The sequence below is a fragment of the Neomonachus schauinslandi genome, chromosome 16 (assembly GCF_002201575.2).
Source record: "Neomonachus schauinslandi chromosome 16, ASM220157v2, whole genome shotgun sequence".
NCBI lineage: Eukaryota > Metazoa > Chordata > Mammalia > Carnivora > Phocidae > Neomonachus > Neomonachus schauinslandi.
In genome coordinates, this window is record NC_058418.1 from 28328574 (window position 1) to 28355762 (window position 27189).

The window sequence follows — 27189 nt, forward strand, 5'->3', positions numbered from 1 at the left end:
CTGCTTCTCCCTCTGACCCTCTTCCCTCTCATGCTCTCTCTCATTCTCTCTCTCAAATAAATAAATAAAATCTTTAAAAAAATAAAAAAATAAAGTGCAGTGGTTCCTTGTTATTCTAGTTGAATATTCGTTAACAATCATCTTTCTGGCTTCTCAGAAGAGAGAAACTATCTAGCAAATAATTTAGTCAATCCTGGGAAAAATAAAACCAAAATAGGACCATTGTTCCTCTCCAGTGTTCGCTCAATTACTCTCAGAGCCCTTGCAAGATGACGTAGGCATCCAGTTCTGGCTTTCCAGCCTCTGCTGATAGGGTTGCCAGATTCAGCAAGTGAAAATAGAGAACACCCAGTTAAATTTAACTTTCACATAAACATGCAATATTGGGGACATACTTATACTCAAAAATAATTCCATGTCTATCTGAAAGAGAAATCTAACTCGGTGTCCTATATTTTATCTAACAACCCTATGGCTGATCTCACTTTGCCTTGATTTTCTAAAGATCGAAAACACGCCAAAGATTGGTTGGGCTTTTAGAAATACTAATTGGTACCAGAGGGAGAGATGCCACAATGGAGCCTATATAATAACTCTATGAAATGTTTCCTCGTACCTACATTTTAGGAGGTACCTTGGGTCAATGATCAAACCAAATTTCTCTTTGTCCTCCAAATGCTCAGCAGGAAATAGAGGAGACAAGACAGAGCCAATTTTGCTGGTCAGTCTCTCAGCTAAGCAGAGCATCCTTACAAATCCTTCCCCAGGTGACCTTTGTGCCTCCACCTCCCATCACTGCCCCCTTCCTCTACCTTCACCCCCATCCCAGTCCTGCCATGCCCCCCACCGCTCCCTGGACCACACCACCCACCTGTGGCTTTGTTCAGACTCTTACACCTTCCCAGGTGCTTCTCTCATTTCAGTTCAACAAAACCCTACTCATCTTTTAAGTCAGTTGGAAGCACCTCGTCTTATGCAGGCTCTCTCTATTCCCCTCACTTGCCTCTTTTCTTCACATCACTGTCACTACCTGACATTGCATGATGATCTTTCTACTTCTTTGCTTATCATCTGTCTTCCCCCATCTAAAACAGAAGCTCCATAAGGTCAAGGACTCTGTTGACCTTGATCATCACCGTGTCTCCAGTACGTAAGAAGAGTGCCCAGTGCCTACACACAACTGAGAATGAAGGGATAGCAAGTCACCTCCACTAAGAGGCTTCTTACCACACTCTCAAAAAATTAATGACTTTCTCCTTTGCAATTCCACAGCCCACTGGTCCTCTTCATCAAAGCATCCATTAAAAAATAGCTATTGAGTACCAACCATATGCAAAGAATTGAGCACATTCACATAACTTAGTTATATACTTATCTATCTCCACTCTAATGAATGAAATACGTGAGGGTAAAGAATGACTTAATTCATCTGTTTAATGGCCCTAACAATTAGGATAGTGTTAGAGGTGCTTATTAAATAGGTTCATTTAAATGACTAGATATTTGGGGACAGGTAGTAAAGGAGACATAATTCATTCCCTTATTTATAATTGAGATAGCATATTTAAAAATTGCTCTTATAATAGAATTTTCTAAATTTAAATGTCTCTTTTGGGTAAGTATGTAGATAAAGGTACAGTTCCATATTTTGCAAATGAAAGGTCCACATGGGAGGAACCTTTCTGGAGGCTGTTATAAAGTGAGTCTGACAGTATGGTGCCCTCTGCCTTCCAATTCCTCCCCAAAAAGTGTAAGAGGAGGCTCATGCCATCACTGTTTATAATAATTTGTAGGTAGAAATAACATGGTCAAACACTCAATAGGGAGCTATGCAACCATGGAAAATCATTGGTTAGGATATTTAAGAATGTCAAAAGATATCTGAGATTCAGTATTAATTGAAGGGAGTGTCAAAAGTGGTATTCCCAGTATGATTTTGATAAGGAAGAACATATACATAGACACACATACACATGTGCACACACACACACACACACAAAGAAATGAAGGGAGTATAGAGCTAAAATGTTACCAGTAGTCAAATCTGGGTAGAGGGTTATAAGTGCTTTTAATTTCCTTTAGTTTTTGATGTTTTTCGAGGGTTTCAAAGCTTTCAGAATAAAGATGTATTACATTCAACATGAAGTGTGAGCCCTAATATAAACTGTGAACTTCGGATGATAATGATGTGTCGATGTCGGTACAAATGGTACTCCTGGTGCAGGATATCATTAACGGGAGAGGCTATGCTTTGTTGGGAGAGTGGGGATGGCAGTATGTGGGAATTCTCTGTACTTCCTGCTCATTTTTGCTGTGAACTTAAAACCGCTCTAAAAAATAAAGCCTATATTTTAAAATGCATTTCTTTAGGGGCATCTGGTGGCTCAATCAGTTAAGAATCTACTTTCAGCTCAGGTCATGATCTCAGGATCCTGGGATCCAGCCCCACATCAGGCTCCCTGCTCAGTGGGGAGTCTGCTTCTCCCTCTGCACCACCCGCCCCCCCCATCACTCATGCACGCACTCTCTCTCCCTCTCTCAAATAAATAAATAAGATCTTTTTAAAAAATGTATTACTTTGATAACAAGAAAAAATATAACTAAATATAAATATTAAAAATATAACTTAAAAAAACTGTCTTGAGAATTAGAGAAGAGCAAGTAAAGCCGGAATGAATCACACTGATATCAGATGACATCACATGACATTAGAAAGAAATCAGCCAAGCTGAGAGAAGGTAGCCCAACTCCCAGGGCTTTGAAATCCTGGGTGGATCTGCTTGCTTGATCTCCTGCCCCAAAAGGAAAGCAGCCTCTTGTGTTCCTGAAAGCAAGGAAAGACCTGGGAGAATGTTCAGTTGTTGCACACACACATGCACACATAAAGGCATGTTCTCTTTTCTCCCTCACCCACATACCTCCTTACTCATACTCATAAAGGAAGAGCTAGCCTCTCTCCAGATTCCCTATTAGGAAATCCAACTCAGGGAATAATCCTGTGCCTCCCAGCAGCCTGATCAGGAGAGTACTCTGGGGAGTCTCAGGCTCCATTTTTATGAGTCCATAACACATCTATTAAGCATGGAGATTTTTTTTTTTTTTTAGAGATTTTTGAGAAGGGGGTTGTTTTTATTTAATCTGGAAATTATTTTACCTCAGAGAATTCACCCCCTTGAGAGTGGCCGGAAAGTTTCAGCTTCTGATTAAAACAAAGTACCGATGATCAATTCTGAGAGCCCCAGAATAAAGTAGAAGATTTAGGAACAGCCATTAGCTTCGGCTCTTTTAAAAATGCCTTTCCCTCCTATCTGTGTCCATGATCTTCTTGCTCCAAACCACGGGCACTGTAACCCTCAGAGTCCATTTCCCAGTGTGAAGTATTAACAGCCTCCTGACTCAGGCATTCACAGCGTCATCGGGAAACACACAGAAACATCATTAAAAGGTGCTTGGTTATGTAAGGAAGCACTGTGAGGTCTGGTTATTCTGGGAAGCAGAGAAGGCATATCTCAGTAACATTCTCAGGAGGATGAATGAAAATGATGTACAAAAGAGGTACATGAGGTGTACCTGTTGAGTGGTAGTTGTAGACAAAATTATTATTGATTGTGATATTGTCAACGTCATGAATGGTGACCAAATCAGCAGGAAAGAGACGGAGGATATTTGTGCTGGGTCACTGGCTAGCTGTGTGTCCACGTATGTTCCCTCTGTCCTCTGTGGCTCTGTTTACTGTCTATAAAATCAGGCTGTTGCACTAGAGGCAATCTGTTCCCAAATCCAACTGAGCATCAGGTTTCTAAAAATACAGATTACAGGACCGGACCCCAGCCCTTCTAAATAAGAATTTCTGGGGGTTGGAGTCCTAGGATCTGTATGTTTTTAAAGAGCCCCAGGTGTCTGGACTTGAACACGGTCAGTCAACCAAAAAGAGTTTGGGCACTGCTGGTTTATATGTATCACTGGCCTTTTCCACTTCTAACATCTCCTAATTCAAAAGAATCAAAGGGATGCCCAAAGGACCACTGTGTGTAAAGATGTGATCATCCAAACCTTTATGGATTTTAAGTGAGGAAATACTGACTATGGCCTGAGGTAACAGACAAGGTAGATGTAGTAAGTGCACCATTACAAAGCTCAGATCTAGGGTTCACAGAAAATAAATCTGTAGTATAGTTGGACTAGAATGTCACCCTTTCTGTAATATTTACAACACACTCAAGTCTTTCAGTTGGTGAAAAAATGTCTACTTGCACTGGAACTTTGTTTTGTGCATTTAAAAATACAATCACCAGAATTTCAAAATTATTCAGCTATGTTAATGTCAAATACATGAGAGAAAGGGCTTATCTGAAATTAACATAAAAATACAAAACTTCAATCCATAATCAACACCTCTGAATAAAGTTATTCAGATCAGCTATTCTCACTCAAGATGATATCGCAGTGAGGATTCAGAGTGTCTCCGAACGTTAACCTGAATAATTCTATTCAAGGAAGAATTTTGCATTAATATAGAAGTTACCACCACAACTAATTGCAAACTGAAAATTAACTTACTAGTACTGAACACAGCACAAATCTTCAAGAAAGACTTCATTGGTCCCAAGGGTTACATGCCATCTAGGCTCTGGAAAAGGAAGGTGATCCTTGCCTGAGGGGCCCTCATCCTGACAGTGTTTAATCACTGCATATTCCAGCTCATGACCCTTATAATCCTGGTGGCAGAGAAGTTAACATGCCTCGTGCAGTTTGTCCTCAAAAAGGAAGCAGAGTTAACTCTCTTTCAGAAGCCATTATAATACAGAGGGAATATGGCCTACTGAAAAGAAAACCAGCAAATTAAGGTTGTTAAAGCTGACTACATCCTAAGGAAGGATATAGGCTGAATCTGTTTTCATGTTTTCGGGACGTTATCTTGGGTCATTGTAATTGCTCTCTGGTTGAATTTCTTTGTGCATGTGTGAGATTCACTGATACTATACTTCTACCATGCTGACTGATTCTACTCAACCAACATGGAATGCTCAAGCGTATCCACTTTGGCATCTTAAGGGAAGTCATCCTTGGAATAAAGGGAGAACTGGATAATTGCACTGTTTTTAGTTTCTAGCTCAGTGACTACATTTAATTATTGATTAATTAAAAATACTTCTTGATCAGGGCGCCTGGGTGGCTCAGTTGGTTAAGCAACTGCCTTCGGCTCAGGTCATGATCCCGGAGTCCTGGGATCGAGTCCCACATCGGGCTCCCGGCTCAGCGGGGAGCCTGTTTCTCCCTCTGACCCTATCCCCTCTCATGTTGTTTCTCTCTCTCTTTCTCTCTCTCTCTCTCAAATAAATAAATAAAATCTTTAAAAAATAAAAAATAAAATAAAAATACCTCTTGATCACCTCCATATATTAGGGGTTATTCTAAGCTACAAAGAGAAATGAATAAAGGTCCTATTACCATCAACTAGTAGAGCATTCTAATAGAGCATAAGAGTAATAGACAAGTAAACAAATAAGGTAATTTTGCATAGCTCTAAGTTCCCTAAAGGAAATGGACAGGATAATGGTATAGAGGGTGGCTTGGGAGAAGGCTACCTTAGACAGATGTTCAAAAAACCCTTCACTGAAAATGTTGCAAAATTTCAGTGATTCAGGCCCTCAGCTTTCTCATCTAATAAGAACCTATTTGTTGTGGCCAATTCTGGAAATTAACATTTCCCTCAAGATCCAGTATCAAAAACTGCCCACAATCTATTGATCCCACCTTTATATATAAACCAGATACTCTCACCAAACAAACAACACTGTTTGAATTGGGACTTTGGCAGAAATGTGGAAAATATTCATTTGGAGACTAGCTCAGGACTAATCAACAATTATGCCCACTGAGTCATCAAGCAGATACCATATGGAAGATGAAATGAAAACCAAAAAAATCAAATATTATAGATTCTGCCTTTGAGGCATTTTCCATATCTTAGGAAGCATATAGTCTACTGCTTAGCATAAAATGAAGGGGGGGAAATCGAGGGGGAGATGGACCATGGGAGACTATGGACTCCGAGAAACAAACTAGGGGTTTTGGAGGGGAGGGGGGGTGTGGGGATGGGTTGGCTGGGTGGTGGGTATTAAGGAGGGTAAGTATTGCATGGAGCACTGGGTGTTATACACAAACAATGAATCATGGAACACTACATCAAAAACTAATGATATACTGTATGGTGACTAACATAACATAATAAAAATAAAACAAAAAGAGAAATTTAAAAAAAAGAATATTTCTATACTAAATAGGCTATTCAGACAATTAAAGCAGTGTCATAGCTTTTTGGATAGGCCTTACCTTTCACAATGTAACGCTCAGCACAATCCTATGCGGTAGGTGGTATATCTCCATTATATAGAGAAGAAAACTGAGGTTTGGAGGGTTTATGCAACATGACCAAGGGCACAAGTAGCTACTAAGGAACAGAATCTAGACTTGAGCTCAAACTTTCTGAGCTAAGTTATGAGGCTTCACTCTCCCACACTGCACTTAAGAATAGAAAGAAAGGAGGGTTTATCTTTCAGTCACATTTTACTTAAGGTATAAAACATGATAAGAATACAGAATTAGACCTATTACCTTGGCATAAGTTGTATTGGTCTGGAAGAGGGTAATAATGTCAACACTTCACAACTGTGAAGCCCATTATACTGTTGTATGGATTTCATATAACTTATACCATCTTATTCTCACAATCACCAAGTGAAGTTCTTTAAGAGCCAAGGTAAGCCTCTCTTCCAGAACATTCTAAGCCATCACAGCTTCCAGTGACAAATAGTGCCCAATTCTGAACTCAGATTGTTCTACTCTGACCTTGCTTAGTTGAGAGAGTCTTGTGTTGTTCTTGGCAATACTTGCCTACAGTACATCTCCCCAACTAGATCACATGCAACATGTGGGCAGAATTATGCCTCCCATCTTGATGCAAAGCAGGTAATAAACTAGAATCTGTTAATAAGAATGAGGGGAAACTGGTATTATCAACTTTATCTTACAGGTCGGAAAAACAGAGGCCAACAGACACAGCATGGCTTCCTCAGTGACTCACCTAGTTACAGGCACAATTACATCTAGAAGCAGCGTCTCCAGAAAGCCAGCCTATCTTCATTTCTCAAAATGCCCCATCCCCATAAATCCCATTTCCTCCAACACAACCCACAGGCATGCCTGGCATTACCAAAGATGGGACAGACCCCAAACTGAGAATCGGGCAACCTGGGAGGAAGATCTGGCTCTGCAATGAATAAGTTAGGGAACTCATTTTGTTCAACTGACATATACTTATCCAGTGCCTACTTCACGTGCTCATGAGCACACACACACACACACACACACACACACTGCTTCAGGCCTTTTAGGAAAAAAATTCTAATTATTAAACATACTCTATGAACCTGGCACTGTAGTTAAGCATTTTATATACATATTATTCATCTTCATAACAAGTAGACTTTATAACCTAATGTAACATAATGAAAACAGAGTGACTTGCCCAAGGTCACACAGGTGGCAACTGACAGAGCCAAGATCGCTTCATTTCTTCAGTGAACATTTGCCTCTGTGCCAGGCACTGGCCTGGCCCTGAGAATATGGCAATGAATGAGCCCGAATGGAATCCCTGCTCTCTTGGAGCTCACATTTCAGGAAGGAAACAGACAATAAACCAGTAAACTAAGAAATTAATAAGACAACTGCCATTGGTTAAATCTGTTAAACAAACACATAAAGTAGGGTAGTCAGGAACGCGTCTGTGTGAGCACATGGACATGACAAGGAGACAGTCATGCCAAGATTTGGCAGAAGAACTTTCCAGGCAGAGGGAATTGCAAGTGCAAAGGCCCTAAAAGAGGGCAAAGTTGGCTGATTGAAGGGACAGAAAGAAGACAGATATGAATGGGGAGGAGTGACTGAGGAATGACTGAAGGAAATGAGGTCAGACCAGCTCATGAAGCACATGCAACATGGTAAGAAATTTGGATTTTAGGGACGCCTGGGAGGCACAGTTGGTTAAGTGTCGGCCTTTGGCTCAGGTCATGATCCCAGGGTCCTGGGATCGAGCCCCGCAGGCTCCCTGCTCAGCAGGGAGTCTGCTTCTCCTTCTGCCTGCCGCTCCCCCTGCTTGTGCTCTCTCTGACAAATACATAAGATCTTAAAAAAAAAAAATTTAGATTTTATTCCAATTGTGATAGGAAATCATTGTAGGCTTTACCTTTGTACATGTAATTTTTAAGATAAAGCTGCCCTTGCCCTACTTTTCCGTTTCAAAAAACAAGAATCTAGAGGCAACCTGAATGCCAGGTAGAGGGGTCGCTGGCTGCTTGTGGTGAATGGCTGGTGGGGCCATCGGTGGGTGCAGGACTGTCACCTCTGAATCCTAGGCTCTCTGTCTCAGAATCCAGATGCTCCTCCTCATCACAACGAGACCCCAGTTCAGCGGGGACAAGACTGGACATGAATAACTACAAAATGAGTTCCCTAACTTATTCATTGCAGAGCCAGATCTTCCTCCCAGGTTACTGGACATGAATAACTACAAGGTGGAAAACAACAAGGAGTAGATGACAGAAGATGATGCCCTTATCACATCTGTTTTTCTAGCTCTAAATTTGAGGAATCAGACTTGGTGCCTTCCTGCTCTCAACTGCCTACGTTCTATCCCTGACACCTGTGGGCATGTGGGCCCTTCCTGAGCACTGTGGTCAATCCCACCTTTTTATTATATGTTCCACTTTTATGTCCTATCACTCCCAGTAATGGCCTCCATCCTCACAGGTACGTGGTACCAACAGCCTGCCCTGTTCTCCCTCTTCTCATGTTCACATGTACCTGGATAAGGATGTAGTCCTACCTCCCTAATAGTCACCTGCTCTCAAGAAGCCAGGCACACTTGTCAAAGCCCCATTTGGGAGCCTGGGTAGGCAGGACTTAGCCAGTTGGGCCTCCTAATCCTTCCAAAAAGAGAAGGCTATGAGACCCACTGGTGGCAAACTCTGAACAAGATTCTGATCTCACTGTGGGAAGGATACTTCCCAGGAACCAATCAGGTGTGGATGAGCAACAAGTCACTGGGGTAAACACCACAGAGCCCACATCCCTGCTTTGCCACACAAAGTCAACAGTTTCCCAAGCTTGGAGGGACCAGGGTAAAGGAAAATGAAACCAAAACCAAAACAACAGCAAAACAAAATAAACGACCAAAACAACTTCCTGTATAGACCCTTAAAAGCCCTAGCAGAAGCCCTGGAATTTTCCTATCAAAGAATTATACTCTCTTAGTCCCATTCAGCCTACGTCACAGACGCAAGACTGCTGGTAATTGCCTATCAGATATTAAAAGGGACGACAAGAACTCAAGATTCTTCAGTGTGACCCAGACAGACCTATCCAGTTCTACAAATGACCCCACCGCTGCTTCTCCTGGGTTACATGAGCATTACTGCTGCCATGTACAGAAGGACAGGCTGAGGTTAAATCACTTGAAAGGTCACACCCTTCTCAAATGGAGGTGGCCAGGGGTCATGCAAAGGACCTGGGATTAGAATCACATAGAATTGGATCCAATTCTCCCTGCTACTAGGTATTAGCCATGTGACCTGAGACATTTATCTTTAGTGGGGCTCTTGGATGGTGGACCATCTGGGATGAGTAGAAGGAAGAGAAGGAAAGTCCACAGCGATAATTGTATTTAATGGTACGACATATGCAAAGACCCAAACACTTAGTAAGTACTCAAAAAATATTAGTCTTCATCTCCCCTTGCAGAAAGGCTTGACACGGGGGTCTTATTTTCTGACCCAAGTTCTTCTCTAGAAGATTTAATATGGTATGTTCTGCAGAATTTGCCTGGATTAAAAAGAAAATCTCAGCGCGCCTGGGTGACTCAGTTGGTTGGGCGACTGCCTTCGGCTCAGGTCATGATCCCAGAGTCCTGGGATCGAGTCCCGCATTGGGCTCCCGGCTTAGCAGGGAGCCTGTTTCTCCCTCTGACCCTCTCCCCTCTCATGCTGTTTCTCTCTCGATCTCTCTGATAAATAAATAAATAAAATCTTAAAAAAAGAAAAAATCTCTTCTCTTTACCTACATCTGTATTAGAGAATCTTGCTGCAAAATGGTCACAGAAATAATCTGGTACAATACCTTCATTTCACAGATCAGGAAACTGAAGCTAATAAGCAAAGAAGTGAATTGCTTGATGTCACACAGGAAGTTGGGAGGACAAGGATCCAAGTCAGTCCATCCAACATAACAAAAAGTGGCCTATGGTCAGGTGAAATGACTGTAAACAGTAACAACACTGCAATGCCAACAATCTGTGTATCACTTCCTATGTTCTCAACATGATGAACTCACTAAATCTTCACATCAAACCTCCTGAGCTGTGTTCTAATATTGTCCCCTGCGTAATAGCTTTCCCAAGCTGGTACAGTGGTGGAGCCAGAATTTGAACCCAAGACTCCTTTGCTCCAAAGCCCTGCTCTCACTCATCACACTCCACAGCCTCCCATACTTATTTATCAAGCGCCAGCAATCTGCCTAACATGGAATGGCCTTCAGAGAAGAGAAGTTATAAGACACAACCCTTGCCTTGAAAGACCTAACATTTTCTTGGGGAGAAAAAAAATACACACTTAAAATAATTCATTGCAGTCAAAACCACCACGCTTGAAGTGGTGAGGTGATATTACTTAGATGTGAGAGAAGGGAGAAGAATGTGGGTCCAGGATGCAAAGGAGGTCTTTTCAGACACGGTGCAACTTGAGCAGACCTGGCAAGCAAGTTTGCCCTGGGAGCCCAAGGCCTCTTTAGGTGGTATGGTGGTTTTAAAATACATCCACAAACCCTTTGAAGTGTCTCTCTTCAAGAGGTAGAGTTTAGTTCTTCCCTTCAATATGGGCAGGACTCAGTGACTTACTTCTAACAGACAGAATATGGCAGAAGTGACATAAAAGGCCCTGCGGTTTCCTTCCCTTCTCTTGAATCAACTGCCCTTGGGGAAAGCAGCTGCCATGCTGTGGGTACACTCACGCAATTCTCTGAAGAGATGCACATGGCAATGAATGGAAGCCTCCTGCCAATAATCTTCCAGGAATTGAGATCTCTTGCCAATAGCTCTCCTTTTGGAAGACGATCCTCCATCCCCAGCTTGATATCAAGGCTCTAGTTGATTGCACCCCTGGCTGATATCTTGACTGTAACTTCATGAGACCCCAAGCCAGAACTACCCATTAAAGCTGCTCCCAAATTCCTGACCCATAGAAGGTGTGAGATGATAAACATTTGTTACTTTAAGCTGCTAAATTTGGGGGTAATTGGTTACACAGCACTAGACAACTGATCCAGGTGGTAATGCTTTAAAGGGATATGAAAAATCAAGAGGATAAGGATAACAAGGTAAATGGCAGGCTCCACACCTTCGAAGTCTAGTTCTAATGCTCTAAGACCTAGAAGATGCAGGTTAAGCTGGAGTTAAGTGCAGAAAACCCATTTCTCCAAGTTAATAGCCAGAAGCCAATTTCCTGAAAGCTCAGTTAGTAAATTTACCAAGCAACTATCCAGGGTCGCTATGTGCCATCAAGAGTTGTGAATACTAACTAATCTTTCTCCTGAGGGGAGTCATCTGGCCCCAGAATAGAAATATTCCTCTCCAGTGTACCCAAGGGCAGTGGAAAAAACCCAGGCTTCTCACATGCAATCTGACTTTGTAATTACAATTTCAGGTAGCGATCATTAAGCACACACCCCACCCCTCAATTTACAGATAAGCATCTACCTATACATGTACACACCAGGCAGCAGAACAGGATTCATTCCCAGGGCTGTGTCCTTCATGTGGGTCACCCATCACAGAAACATCCACCACACCATCATCTTAAAGAAATGATTATCATTTGTGGTTCTAAATAGGACCACATTATTTTCCACAAGTGTCAATTTTCCATTGCAATATTACATTTTCCAACATTTAGTTTTCTAGCATTTTGCCATGACTATCTGTGTAGATTAGAAAGGTTCTTAACTGTTATCTGTAATAGATTTTGCCTGTAGCAAAATTCATGCAGGCATAATAGAAGAACAAAGTGTACTCTGATGAAATTGCAACCATAATTTCCAGATGCCTGACATTTATTGCTTATTGCTATTAGAATTCAAGTGCCTATTTGTTTTGTACTTTGCTTTTATTCTTGCATCACAACATATAATGGAAAAAAGATATTTTAAATGTTGGGTTAAGTATCACAGATCAACACAAGGTACAAACATAATCAATACTACTTAAACATACTCCTAGGCAATTAATTTTTAAAGAATCAAATTGTTGTACCACATCAAAATTTATAATGATACCAGAAAGGGTGTTACATTCTTTATTGTTTAATTAAAAGCAACATTTAGCACTCATGAAGCTAACTGTTAAGACATCACAACGTAAAAGGTTTTGCTTACCATTATGATGAGCGAGGTACAATGGTCTCTTTACATTTTTGATTATTAAATGTTAATTGTAATTTATTAGCTAGTATGCATTTATAAAATTACCAGGAACAATCATAAGGAGGGCTGTAAGAAGCACAGCTTAATAATGCCCCCCCAAAGTGACCAGTGCATCGCTGAAACTCTATATCCAAATAACTGTCAGCATTTTAAAAGAAGAAAACAAGTGGATTTTATGACTACTGTGTTGATAAAGTTGAATCTAGAAAAGGGCAGGAGCAAAACATGCATAGCTTCAGGGAAAGACACCAGAAGATGCATACATAGAACAGAGAGGGGACCTAGGAAATAAAAACAAAACTATACTGACAGGTCCAAGCTGAAAGAGAGAGGAGCAAAAGAAGAAAGGGGGAGGTGAGAAAGAGGAAGGAAGGGAGGGAGGGAGGGGGGGGGGGTGGTTTGGTTGGTTTCCAATCTTCTAGGTTCAGACAGAGGTATGAAGATTCAAGACAGATGGGTGATGCTGTCAAACCCAGGTCAGGATATCTGCTCAAAACAGAGTCACTGCCCAAATGCTGAGACTGTGTTCAGGCTCTTAAGAAAAAAATGGCTGGTGAGTGAGAGCATCTTGCCCAGACCATCAAGTTCCTGGACCAGTTGGGTTGAATTAAAGAATGTCAAGGGGGCTTGGAAAGGACACAGAGACCAACTAGACTCCACCATGGACCGCTTTCATTAATTTCCCTTTACAAACTCCACATTTGCCAAAATTTTGTCTAACAAACTGCATTTACTCTGTAATAAACAATGTAGGACCATTGGAGGCAAGTATATAATTTCTATTAGGCTTTTTGCAGTACTAAAAATAGCTTTTGGACCCCACTGCTACTGTTCACACCTTAACCTAATCTTTTTTCTATGGTTAAGAAATGATGCCTGGGGCGCCTGGGTGGCTCAGTTGGTTAAGCGACTGCCTTCGGCTCAGGTCATGATCCTGAAGTCCCGGGATCGAGTCCCGCATCAGGCTCCCTGCTCGGTGGGGAGTCTGCTTCTCCCTCTGACCCTCCTCCCTCTCATGTGCTCTCTCTCTCTCTCATTCTCTCTCTCAAATAAATAAATGAAATCTTTAAAAAAAAAAAAAATGATGCCTTCCCTAATACCAGTGATGACTGAGATTGATTCCAAAGATGGTGGACATGGCCAAGAAGCAGAGGGTACTGACTTGGTCTGTAAAGGCAATTCTATAAGTATGTATTTTCTATAGGGAAAGGATCACAGTCTTATAAGCTACCAATAACTCTGTCCACTGGCCCGGGACCCTGCAAATCCACACTTCCTCCTTGGGGTAAGCTGTATGACTACATAAGAACCTGTCAGAACCTATAAGGCCTGGGTTCTGACGCTGGATGTCCTGGCAACTGTTCTCAGAAGTAGATAGGGTACTGGGGGATTCCAAAGAAACAAGGTACAGCCACTCCACTTAAGGAATCTATCAAGAGCAGTCCTATGTAACAAGACAGAAAATTTACACAGAACTCTGAAGTTAGGTACAGAAATTCAGCTGCTCCATTTTCTGTAGCTGACCTCACCTTCTTGATGACATCTTAACCCTAGTCAAAAAAGGGAGGGAGAGGATTTTGATGTGCCTTTTTTTGGCATTTTGGTGTCATCAGATTCAAACTGTCCTCTTTGGGTAACTAAGTCTGCTTTTGGTAAACAGATCTTAGGAATGTCTTTGTGCACTCATGGGTACATGTGTGTATATAAATCTACGTCACACCATTTAGATAACCATCAAAAGCAGCTTATCACTAAATTCAAGATACGATGAAATTCAGTTCACTAGTGAGAGAATGCAGGGGATGGGTGTTCTGGGTTCAACCAAGGAAGCCTTCCTGGATCTAGAATGAGTGTGAAAATACAAACTAAGAAATGTGGGCTCAACCTCACAGACAACCTCTAGTGATGCAGAATCAGAGGCACCAGGATAAAATGACCTTTTAGGGAAATGATTCTAGTAGGTTTTGCAGGATAGACTAGTAGGAAACAACAAAACTTACTGTTCTTTAATCCAGGCATGGGATCATACAGGGCCAAGGCAGAGGTAGTTGGGCAGAAGGGAAACGTGGGTATAGCTAACACTTGATGAGAAGGTCGTGGTACAGGAAGGAACAGGGTCAGGGAGGAGACAGAGAGGGAGAAGAACAAGGTGACAATAGAGATGAAAAGCTTGGTTGGTGTGTTTTTTTGAAATACTACCTTTCAAGAGTCATCAGGACATTCACTTAAAGATCTGGGTTTTTTTTTTCTCTAAATATCTAGATGTTTATGATTCAGACTGCAATTAAAACAATGAGAATGACACAAATGCTAAACCACTCTATTTAAAACTGAACTTAAAACTTAAACAATATACTGAGTGCAAGAGAACAAAGGATAGAAGAGAAAAATCTGTTCATCAATCCTAACTTCCTTTTCCAAATCGCTAAATGACTTGATGCCATAGGAGGGTAACATTTTTCAAGGAAATATTTCAGATACACACACACACACACACACACACACACAAAGATAGAGAGAATAACATAATCAGTTTTTGTATACCACCAAAGGATCACTTTTGAAACATACGCTTTGAAGAACAATGAGTTCAGAGGGAACACTGTGCCAGACCACTTAACATCAAATTTGGTGTTCTTTCTCACTAACCCCTCAAAAATATTTGTAAAGCATTTTCTGTAAATGTTCTATCATTTTTTTTTAAATTTCAAAGTGATTCAGCAGATCCTACCATCGTCATAATTTTTTAACCTAATTTTTGAAAGAGAAATAATACATAAATGTGACTTAAAATCCAAAAAGTATGCAAAGGTATAAAATTAAAATGCACAAGTCTCTCTTCTTCCCCAACCCTTTGCATTTCAAAGATAGTGATTATTTATTTTTCAAAGATAGCTATTATTAACAGTTTCTCATTTATCTTCCTAGATAAAAAGGACAAAAAACCACATTTATAATGTTATTTCTAAATTTACATAAATGCAATCCTGGAGATCATTTATGCACCACAGGAGCAACTCTATGTCTATACATACCACTCTAACACATATTTGTAACAGCTGGATGGATGTACCATATTCATACAGCCAGTCTCCTGCTGATGGACATTAGGTTGTTACCAATGCTTTGGTATTGCATTCAATGCTCAAATAAATAACCTCATGCATATGTGTTGGTATAGGTTTATAATAACATCCATAAAGTAATTTCCTAAATATGAAATTTTAGGGTCAAGGAGACATTCATTTTTAATGTTAGTAAATATTGCCAGATTGTTCTTCAAAACGATCTTACCAATTTACATTTTCACCTGAAGTTGTAGGAGTACATATTCTTTTATTTCCTTATTATGCTGACCTATAAATCTAACTTACTATATGACTTATTTTTTTTAAGATTTTAAGATTCTCTAAGAATAGAGAGAGAGTGTGAGTCAGGGGAGAAGCAAAAGGAGAGGGAGAAAGAATCTGAAGCAGACTCCATGCTGAGTGTAGAGCCCGACATGGGGCTCGATCCCACAACCTTGAGATCATGACCTGAACAGAAACCAAGCGTCAGATGCTTAACTGACTGAGCAACCCAGGCACCCCCTGACTTACTATCTGACTTATTAATGAATTATTAATGACTATATGCCACTGTCAATTTTATTTGCTTCTTTAACTATACAGGATGATTAAATATTCTTATGGCAGGAAGATTAGCCCTTTTTCTTTCTTCCTGAATTAACTTGTGAAAACTCAGGAACATGCTATTGCAAAGTCTTTTTATTAAATGCCTTCCCTAGTTTTACACTGAGAATCATTACCTAAGAGATTTCCTATAGCTTGTAAATTTCCAAAAGAGTCAAATCTCTGGTTCAGTGAGCTCCATCAAGAATTCACATTTCCAACAAATATGGCTAGTGCTGAGGTTGTCTTATAAAAGCAACAAAATAGAACCAATGACATTTACATCACACTCAACTTATGAAGCACAATAGTAGGTGGAATCACCTGAAAAGAGATATTTAGTGTCTTGAAGAAGAGTCTGATCAAAGAGAGATGATTGATGGGTTAGCAGTAAGATTAATGTTAGGATGCTGTCTGCAGCATAACTGGAAGAGAAAAGTGAGGAGCAAGAATATATTTTACCTGAGTTTTCAGATACTGCCAATTTTTTGAAATAGTTTTTTTTTTTTACATTCACAAAGAAAAAGAAGTAATGACTGAATGTAGTACCAAGATGATACCTACAGCAGGTGTAAGAAAAGAGATGTGATGAATTCAGGTAATCTCATCTGTAATTAAAGAAATTCAATCCATTAATGTCTTCAACCCAGACTTGCATATTAGTATCATCTGGAAGGCTTTTTAAATCATTCAACGCCTGGGCCCTACCCCAGACCCACTGAGTCTAGACCCAAGCATTGTTCTTTGTTGAGTGTGGTTTTTTTTTTAAAGTTCTCCCAGGAGACTCTAATATGTAACTATATCTGAGACTCTCTTCATTAAGAACAACCTATACGGTTCAGTTATATTCTCAAGGCCTTCCTAAGGTCTTTAGCTAATCTAGGGACCCCCTTCCTGAAATCTTATAGTCATGACCATGCCTCGCTATGACAATCTGAAGATCGGTATACAGCGTAGTATCTATTAGAAAGCCATGTGTGCAGAAGAGTTAGCCATATCAGACACAGTGGAATACAGTGAACGTAAAATTCCTGTAGGTCTTTGAAGGAATTAATGTTTTTTTAAAAACTGACTTTATCTGGAGATCATTTTAGCAATTTAAATCAAGTCTTTAAAATATCCATATCTGTTGACCCATAAATCGCATTTCTAGAAACCGTGGCTATGTACAAAGAGGTAGGCATGGGCTAGGATGTTAATTGCTGTGTTGTTTGTTTCACAAAATTCGAAACAATTCATCTAAGGAACATTAAATAAATTCAAGTTCAGCTACACAATGGAGCATTATACAAACATTTAAAACAGTATGCTTAGGATAAAATATGGCTAGCAGATTAGTCATTCCTTGACATGAAATGTATGATATGAAAAATGTTCAAAATATATGGTAAATGAAAAAGCAAGTTGTAAAGTTACACATGTAGCATGATCTCATTTCTTTATAAATGATACAATAGTAGCACATTTATTGAGGGCTTCCTTCATTCTGGGTATGGTTCTAAACACTTTATAAATATTAACTCATTTACCCTTACAAAATTACTATTGTTACCCCATTTTAAAGTTGAAACCACAATAAATACAGAGAACACACTGGTTGTTGCCCAAGGGGAGGAAGCTGGGGGAGATGGGCAAAATGGGTGAAGGGGAATGCGAGGTACAGGCTTCCAGATTTGGAATGAATAAGCCACAAGGATGAAAGGTACAGGATAGGATATAATACCATTCTACAATGGTATCATAACAATGTTGTATGGTGACGGGTGGTAGCTACACTTGGGGTGAGCACAGCATATAGACTTGTCCAATCACTCTGTCGTCCACTTGCAACTAATGTAGCATCGTGTGTCAACTAGACTTCAATAAAAGGGGGGGGGAAAAAAAGATGAAACCACCAGGACATAGAGAAGTTACTAATGTGCCTGAGGTCACAGAGCCAATAAATGGCAGAGCTTGGCTTTTAAATTCGCACACTCTGGCCTATAGTCCATGCTCTTAACTGCTGCACCACACTACTGAGGTATGTTTGTGCACATAAAATGTCTGAAAGGATAAAAGAGAAGTTTTACTTTGTACCCTTTGCTAAAAAATATGTTTCCTATAATGAGCATATGTGACACATAGTTTTTGAAAGTTGGTATATTTTTAAGGAATGGCAAAACCTTTGACAATACCAAATAAAAATCAGAAAGGAAAAAAAAAGACTTACGGTGGACAGCGGTGCATTAATAGAGGGCAGCTGGGCATCTGTCCAGTAAGGAAAGTTGGAGGGGAGAAATGGTCTCTGAAACTCTGCCCCAGGTCCCAGCCTGAATGGGTACTTCCCTACCTATTCTGATACACAACAAAAGATGTAAATTTGCAAAATGAGGAAGATAGCAACAGCCAGAAGGTGAATTTGTAAAATCCTGCAGAGCAAGAGTTTTTTTCAGTGTAGTAGAGAAATTGCGAGGAGAGCAGAGTAGGGAAAAGTAAATGAGGAAATACTGAAAATACATGAGAGGGAAGAGGATGGGTAAGGGGGAGAGTGAGCCACTCATAAATGGAAGGAGAGACAACACAGCATTTACAAAAGACCTCAAGTAAGGGGGTCTATAAGGGAGCTTCCCCCTTATACCTCCCCTGACCTCTGTAAGATCTGATGAAGCACCCAGGCCTGGACAAGGGCAAATGTGAAAAGCTGGAACAGTCCTACTGATGAAGAAATGGAGCCCTCAGTGACAAAGCAGTGATTTGGAGCTCAGCAGTGATATGGAGCTCAGCAGAAGGTAGACACCAAAGGTCCGCGATGGTGCTGTGTGGCCCAATTACTCTCCTTCCAGTGACATTGGTACAATAAAATCGCAGTGCTCAGACGCCTGGCACAATGCTATTCTACTGGCCCAGGGGCCCAGCCTTCTGGCTCTCTGCGATCATTAGGATCTGCCAGCCAACGATGCCAGGTTGAAATTCTCCCACTTCAACCAAAGCTTCAGTGGGCAGAACTGCTTAGGAAAGTAGGACATTCATTCTGAGTTAGAGAGAAATTCTAGAGTATATTTAAAGAAATGCAGCTGGCTGTGTTACTTTTAGGAACATATAGACATTCAAACTATGATAACAAGTTCAAACTACTGCCTAATAAAAATACTTTTGGAATAAGCTACTGATTTATAACTGATATGTAAATTTGTGCTTCTAAAGTACTTGGAGGTGCTAGAAAACAGAAATTAAAACAGATTCTATTCCGTATTTTAAGTACATGGCTCCATTTTATTCCCACTTTCAGCTTCTATTTTAAGAAGGACTCTTCCCTTCTTCATAGATTCCCCATCCTTATTACTGACAAGACAAGGTTAAATAAATAAAGTTTCACTCTACATTTTGCTGCACTTAGCAGATGCCCTCAATATTTTCACATGTTCACACTTAGAATTACAGCAACGACCACATTCAAGCCAAGAAGTGATTGTCTTTCATAATCATTCTACAACCAGAACTCTCAAATTAATGAGTTTAATAGCAGATTTTTCCTCCTTTGGACACTAACCTCTTTCTGTCTTTAGATATAACATATGATACCCGGGAAGCATATGGAAATTATGCACAGACATGCACCCGGCTTGTAAAAGCCTCATTGTCGAAAGAGCGATCCCTACAGTAAGTACTCCTATAACTTTTTTGCCTCCTTACTATTGCAGTACATAATTCACTCCTCTGCAAGTTCAAATTGCATATTACAGTACATTAATGTTGGTCTTCCTTTACAGCAACCTATCATATGGTTAGCATTCTCATTTATAACCTAAATTACTTTTATTTCTCCAGCCATTTCACCTAACTACTTCAAATCAAATGGGAAAATGATCACATGTCCCAAGGTGCAGAAATATGTGGTAGTAAGAGTTGGCTGGGGTACAATGTTACTCATATCTGGGGGTGGGGGCGGGCCTGTCTCTGAGGTCAGTTGCTCTTCTGCAGCTACAAAGTGTGTTGGGGTTTCCTGATTTAACTGCATAGAGTAAAACGCACAAATCCTAAGTGTACATTTCGGCAATTTTTGGCAAGCATATGCACCAATTTAAGTAATACCTCAATCAAGGTACAGAGCATTGCCATCATCCTTGTGTCCCTTTCCAGTTTTACCCCTCTTCCCACTAGAGACAACCACTATTTTGATTTCTATCCTCATAGATTAGTTCTGTCTGTCCTTTAACTTTACGTAAATGGAAACACACACAGTATGAACTCTTTTGTATCTTGATTGATTCACTCATCATGTTTTTGAGATTTACCCATATGTTGTATAAATGAGTAATCTGTTCCATTTTTGCTGCACACTATGCCACTGCATGAATTTACCACAATTTATTTATCCATTTTCTTGTTAATGGGCAAAAAGAAAATTTAAACATGTTTTGGATTTTTTACTATCATGAATAAAGCTGCAATGAACATTTTTACACAAGACATTTTGTAAAAATATGCTCCCATTTTTCTTGGGTAAATAGGTGGAAGTTGAATTGCTGGATCATAGGACAGGTGCATGTTTAACTTTATAAGACGCTGCCAATTTTCAAAGCAGTTCTATAATTTTACACCTCCAGTAACAATACATGAGCAGTCCAGTTGCTCTACATCCTTTACAGCATTAGATACAGCATTGTTAGTCCTTTTAAATGTTATAGATTTTAGTGAATAAATCACAGTTTCTTATTATGGTTTTAATTTGTATTTCCCGGCAGGCTTACAGTGTGGAGCATCTTTTCGTGTACTTAGTGGGCTTTCATATATCCTCTTTTGTGAATTGTCTAAGTCCTTTGACCATTTTGTATTGGTTTGTTTCTCTTTTTGTTATTCATTTCTAAGAGTTCTTTACATATTCTGGATACAAGTGATGGGGAATGTCATCAAAGACATGACCACCAATTGACCTGTCACCCCAAGCACTCAGAGTCTCCTCACCCTCTCCGCTGTTCTTGGAATGTGGGTTCCACTTGCCTTTCCTGCTCCCAGAGCCTGCTCCAAGGACATAGCCTTTGAGATAATGATGTGGTTTTGAAAACACCTGCCTGGTATACATGACTGGACCCAGGCAAGGCCTCTTTATGAAATTTTAAGACTTGGAGGGCCAGTACGGGGATCCATTCATCTTGGTGCCACCCAAGACATATGTAAGTTCCCTTTATTTATTAAAACTGCCATCTACCAACCTGGAGTGGCCTCTTTCTTCTCTCTCTGCCCTCTTAAGTACAAAAGGGACCAGTTTCAGATTACACTCAGGAAGCTCCCAAGAAGGTTGTGAACTCACAAGAAGTTCTTATGGATATATGTGGAATACTTTATGGAAAATATTGTGAATGCTTTCCCCATTCTGTGGTTCACCTTTTCATTTCTGTAATTGTGACTATTAAGGAAGGGAAATTATTTTTAATGCAGTGAAGTTACTATCTCTTTCTTTTATGTTCTTTGCATTTTGCTTTGGATCTAAAAAATCGTTGCCTATGCCCAGGTCACAAAGCTATTTGCCTATTTTTTCATCGAAGAGATTCATAGTTTCAACTTTTACATTTTGAGCTGTAATCTACTTCCAGTTAATTTTGTGTATGGTGTGAGGTATGACTTGCAGTTCATTTAATTTTTTTCATACAGATATCCTGGCATCATTTGTTGAAAAGACTTTCCTCTTCCCTTGAATTGCATTGGTGTTTTCTTAGAAAAATCAATTGACTGTACATGTGTGGGTCTATTTCTGGACTTTCTTCCAACTCCATAAGCATAGTAATATCATAAGTATATATATAAGCATAGTATATATATAAGCATAAGCATAACCATATTATTTAGGTCTTTACTTTTTCCTCAACAGTATTTTATGGGTTTCAGTGAAGAGGTATTTTATAGCTTTTGTTAAATTTATTTCTACACAATTGTTGGTTTATGATATTAGTGGTATTTTTAAAATTCTATTTTCTGATTGTTGCTAATATACAGATGTAAAATTGGTTTTTGTACATTGACTTTTTATACTAAGACCTCACTGAATTCACAGATCAGATCTATTAATATTTTAGGATTCCTTTATATATGCAATCATGTCATTGTGATTAGTTTTACTTCATCATTAGCAATGTTTCATTGCATTGAACTCCACTAAAACGTTGAGGAGAAATGGTTTAGAGTAGAAATATTTGCCTGTTTTCAATTTTAGAATGAATGTTTTCAATATTTCACCACTAAGAGTGATGTTAACAAATGATGTTAATGTTTTCAATATTTTACCATTAAGAATGGTGACATCTTTTTCAGAGATGCCCTTTATTAAATTAAAGATACTCTTTTCTATTCCTAATTTTCTCAGAGGTTCCTCTTCCTCTTTTGTCATCATAAATGTGTGCTGGATTTTGCCTAAATGCTTTTTCTGTACCTCTTGAGATTATCATATGATTTTTCTCTTTTACTCTGTCATGTGGTGAATTATATTGGTTTTTGAATGTTAACACAACCTTACATTCCTGGAATTAAACCCACTTGGTCATGATGTATTATATTTTTTATATATTGCTATACAAATTGCTAATGATACAGTAAGGATTTTTTAGTCTATTTAATGAGTGATTACGACCTGAAGTTTTCTTCTCTTGCAAAACCTTTCTCAGGTTTTGTTATGCTGGCTTTATAAAACAAATTAGAAAGTCCCTCCTCATCTTTTTTTTTTTTTTTAATGACTTTGTATAAGATTCGATTTCTTCCTTAAGCATTTAATAGAATTCACCACTGAAGTTTTTTTTCTTTGTGGAAAGGATTTTAATTATGAGTTTAATTTTTAATGAATATTTAGAGCTATTCAGGTCATCTATCTCTTTTAATCAGTTTTGATAAGCTGTATTTTTATAAAAGTTGTAAAATTTGGTGGCATAAAAGATCTACAGTAATAACCTCTTTCATCCTTAATGTTGGTTCTGTGTTTTCTCTCCTCTTTCTTGATCAGTGTTAGTAGTTTATCAGTGTTACTAATATTTGTTAAATGATACTCAACTTTTGGACTTGATATTTATCTACTGTTTTCCATTCTTTTTGCTTCTTAGAGAGAGAGAGAGAGAGAAAGAGTGCGCACATGGGGGCAGGGGGGGGTGAGGAGGAGCAGAGGAAGAGGCTTAAGCAGGCTCCATGCTCAGTGAGGAGCCTGATGCAAGGCTTGATCTCATGACCCTGAGATCATGACCTGAGCCAAAATCAAGAGCTGGACACTTGATTGACTGAGCCACCCAGGTGTCCCTACTGTTTTCCATTCTTCTATTTATTATTTCCTTCTTTTTACTTACTTTGACCATAGTTGCTCTATTTTTCCCAATTTCTTAAAGTAATTTATTTTGGATCTTCCTTCTTTGCTAATAATAAGCATTTAAAGACAGGATTTTCTCTCTTAGCATCACTTAGATTACAAATTTTGATGCTTGTATTTTAACTATCATTTATTTCTAAATATTTCTAAATATTTTCTAATTTCCCTTATAAATTCTTCTTTGAAGCATGTGTTGTTTAATTTCCAAATATTTGGGGAATTTATAGATACAATTTTATTATTGATTTCTAATTTAATTTTTCTTTGGTCAGAGAACATATTGTATATTATTTCAATCCTTAAAATTCTGGGGGGCTTGTTTTATAGTCCAGAATCTGGACCATTTGGTTCATCTTTAATGTGTCCTTGATAAGAATATTCTGTATCTGTTGATTATAAGAATTTTATAATGTCTATTAAGTTATGTTGGTTGACAGCGTTGTTCAGATCATCTATACCCTTCCTGATTTTCTGTCTCTTTTTCTATCAGTTTTGGAGAAAGGAATGTCAAGGTCTCCCACTCTGACTGTGGACTGATCTATTTCTCCCTTTAGTTTTGTCAATTTTTGTTGCATGTAGTTTGATTCACTATTAGATGCACATATATTTAGGATTATGTCTTCTTGATGAATTGGCTCTATGATTATGAAATGTCTCTCTTATGTCTTGTCTGAGGTTTTCTGTCTGATTAACAGGGACATACCAGCTTTCTATGAGCAGTGTTTGCATGGTACATCTTTTTCCTCTTTTGACTTTCCATTTACCTGCATTTTTATATTTAAGGTGCATCAACTGCAGATAGCATTTAGTTGTTTAGCCATCCTGATAATCTTGGCTTAGTAATTGGAGTATTTACTCCCATTTAAATATAATATACTTATTGGTAAAGACTGGGTTGAAATCTATCATTTTGTGATTTTTTTTTCTATTTTTCCTCTTCTGTTCTCTGGTCCTTGATCCTCTTTTCCTGTCTTCTTTTATACTCATTGAGTACGTTTTAGGATTTCATTTTTTCTTCTCTATGGATTTTTAATCTGTGTGTGTGTGCGTGTGCTTTCTATGGCTGCTCAAGGAAATCACAATACATATTTATGAAATGAGTAAATGAGTGGTGCAACATACACCCATTTACAATCCACCTTATTAATCCTTCATCAAGCCTAGAACATCATGAACTGTAGCACAGCTAAACTGATAACATGCCAGTGGAGGGGAAATCTTTAAATTCAGGCTCACATTGTGATGTTAAGTAATTCTTGTCTCAACTTTAATACAACTGCTTCTTGGCCTAGTTGCATTTTTATTCCTTCCTTAATTCAATTATCGCTCCATCTAACAAATATACATTTCCTTCTTTGGCTATCTGTCAAAATTTCCTTTGAAGATTTAAAAAACTACAGAGGCCTAGACCAAGAGCTACTGAATCAAAACCTTCAGAGAGCTTCCAATACACAGATAAAGTTAGAACCACTACATTACTGAATGTCCACTGAACTCTGGTCACTGGCTGTAGGTGCTAATCCCTTAAAGTCCCCCACCTACATGCCACAGAGCAGGCCCCCTAACAACAATGTACACAAATTCCTTCTCTCTTCCCCTGATTATGTACAACGCCAGGAAGGAAAAAAAAAAAATCAGAAACCAAAGAGGCTCATTAGGTTTCTAATAGGTTTTTTTTTTTTTTTTTTTTTCTTTTTTTTTGGGAATGAACCCCCTTTGGGCTTTTCGTAACTCAAAATAACTCCTGTGGGGGAAGTGTGAAGAGTAACGTGGGGACTACAACGGCAGAACCTAATGGCAGCAAAAGAAAATTAAGAGAAACAAAAACAGAAAGAGAAGGAAAAAAAAAAAAAAGAGGAAAGCCTTATCAATAATGTACTAGAAAAGATTTCTTTAAAATAGAAGCCTTACCTCTTCACATTTCTTCTCTGCATGCTCTGTAGATACAGCAGACTATGGCTTGTGCATCCTTGGAATGCCTGAATTATATCTAAGCCACTGGCCCCAACTCTACTCAGTATGTGCTTTGTTTGGCCTGTCACGACGAGCTGGCAAAAGCCAGTGGATACTAACTGCCTCAAGTGGAGTCTTGGGGCCCCACGAGGCCGTGAAACAAATCTGCGACCATCATCATACCCTTCAGTCCAGTGAGTTCCTTCCTCTTTTCCATGGGGCAGAGCATACTTCAGAGTTTACCACTCACCCTGAAAGCCTGGTTCGACTATATTTCTCAGAAGCCCTGCAGGGAGAATGGAAGGAAGCCTATTGTTCTGGTAGGGAAACCCAAAATATCCACCTCCTTTGTTGCCTTGGAAGTATACAGTCCAAGAGAAGGAAAGAAAAACAGAAAACTACAGCAAAGAGTGGTTCAGGAAATAACTGCTATGTGAAACTACTAGAGAAATATATTAGTGCCTCTAATGATAGCTTAGACACTTGCTCCCTTCCAAATTACTAGTTTAATGCGTGCAGTGTAGTGAGTGTTCATAATGTGTAATTTTACCCTGCTTTTGCTTTTATTCCATCCTTCAGGTGGACAAGAATCGTGCTATCCTATTTCACATGGCTGCCTGTAAAATCAGGTAATGCTGTAGTTCATGAAAACAAGCACCAGGTAAACAGCACCTGTTTACAAGTGCCCAGCAGCCAGAATTTAAAATGCCTACCAACACCTCCCTCACCCTGTGGGCCTGGATACCAGCCATAGGGGAACTGGGGCTTCACACACAGGTGAGAGGGCTGACTGCACTTGAACTGGGTGTGCTTTGTAAGCTGTTCACACTAGCTTACAGAAAGTCTTGCTGGGAACAGAGAAAGCAAGGTTCTCCCAAACCAGAGCCTTCAAACTGGAGGCCTGCGGGCTGGATATAACCCAATCAGGGCTTCTGCAGCCCCACATGCACCTGTGTATTAATTAGGAAAAAGGCATTCCTACATGTGATTAGACCTGTTTTAGGACCTCAGCTAGAGCACAACCTACCCAATTGTATGTACATGGTGGCCCTGGCTACCACGCCAGGTTTCCTTCTTGCCTCCCTGAAACAGTGAAAAGAGAGTCCATGGGGCCAGCACTGCCCCTACGTAGAGGGTAAAATGGTGGGATCTGGAGTAAGATAGCCCTGGGTTTGTAAACTTCTTCTGCCACTTCCTGCCTATATGACATCCACCTAAAATTTGATTCCCACTCTCTTTTGCCTTTCCTTGAAGATTCAGCCTGAGGACACCTTCTCCAAGATGTTGTCTCAGGCAGCCTCCACCTTCAGGGATCAACCTGAACCTTACTACCAAACACTCTCATCCTGAACACTGAACTCACAGTCCCACATTGCAGCTGGCAGTGAAGATCAACAGCAGCTGTCCACATGAGATGAGCCATGTGATCTAGATAGGCTTCAGGGAGACCATCTGGAGCTAGAGTTGAACAAATATGTAAGTAAGTGATAGATAATGGAAGCCAGATTTCTCACTGCCAGAGAAAGAAATGTGCAAATAAGCAAACTAGAATTAAAAATTAGAAAACTAGAAATAAATCTGTGGTGCTGAATTAGAGTCAGAGACAAAAGTATAAATTCATGTAAATTTAATTTATATATAACTAGCTAGAGAAATAATTATAAGTGTCTACACTGGTTAGTTGGTTGGTATACATGCGTATATTTCCTA

At 39.5% G+C, this 27189-nt stretch overlaps 1 long non-coding RNA gene across 1 annotated transcript; it reads left to right on the plus strand.

Moving 5' to 3' along the window:
- The first annotated feature begins 21328 nt into the window (after nucleotides 1-21328).
- Nucleotides 21329-26958, plus strand: LOC110593464. The gene is made up of 3 exons (XR_002481158.1): nucleotides 21329-21355; nucleotides 25470-25673; nucleotides 26734-26958. It is a non-coding gene; the product is annotated as an uncharacterized LOC110593464 (long non-coding RNA).
- Nucleotides 26959-27189: the final 231 nt, after the last annotated feature.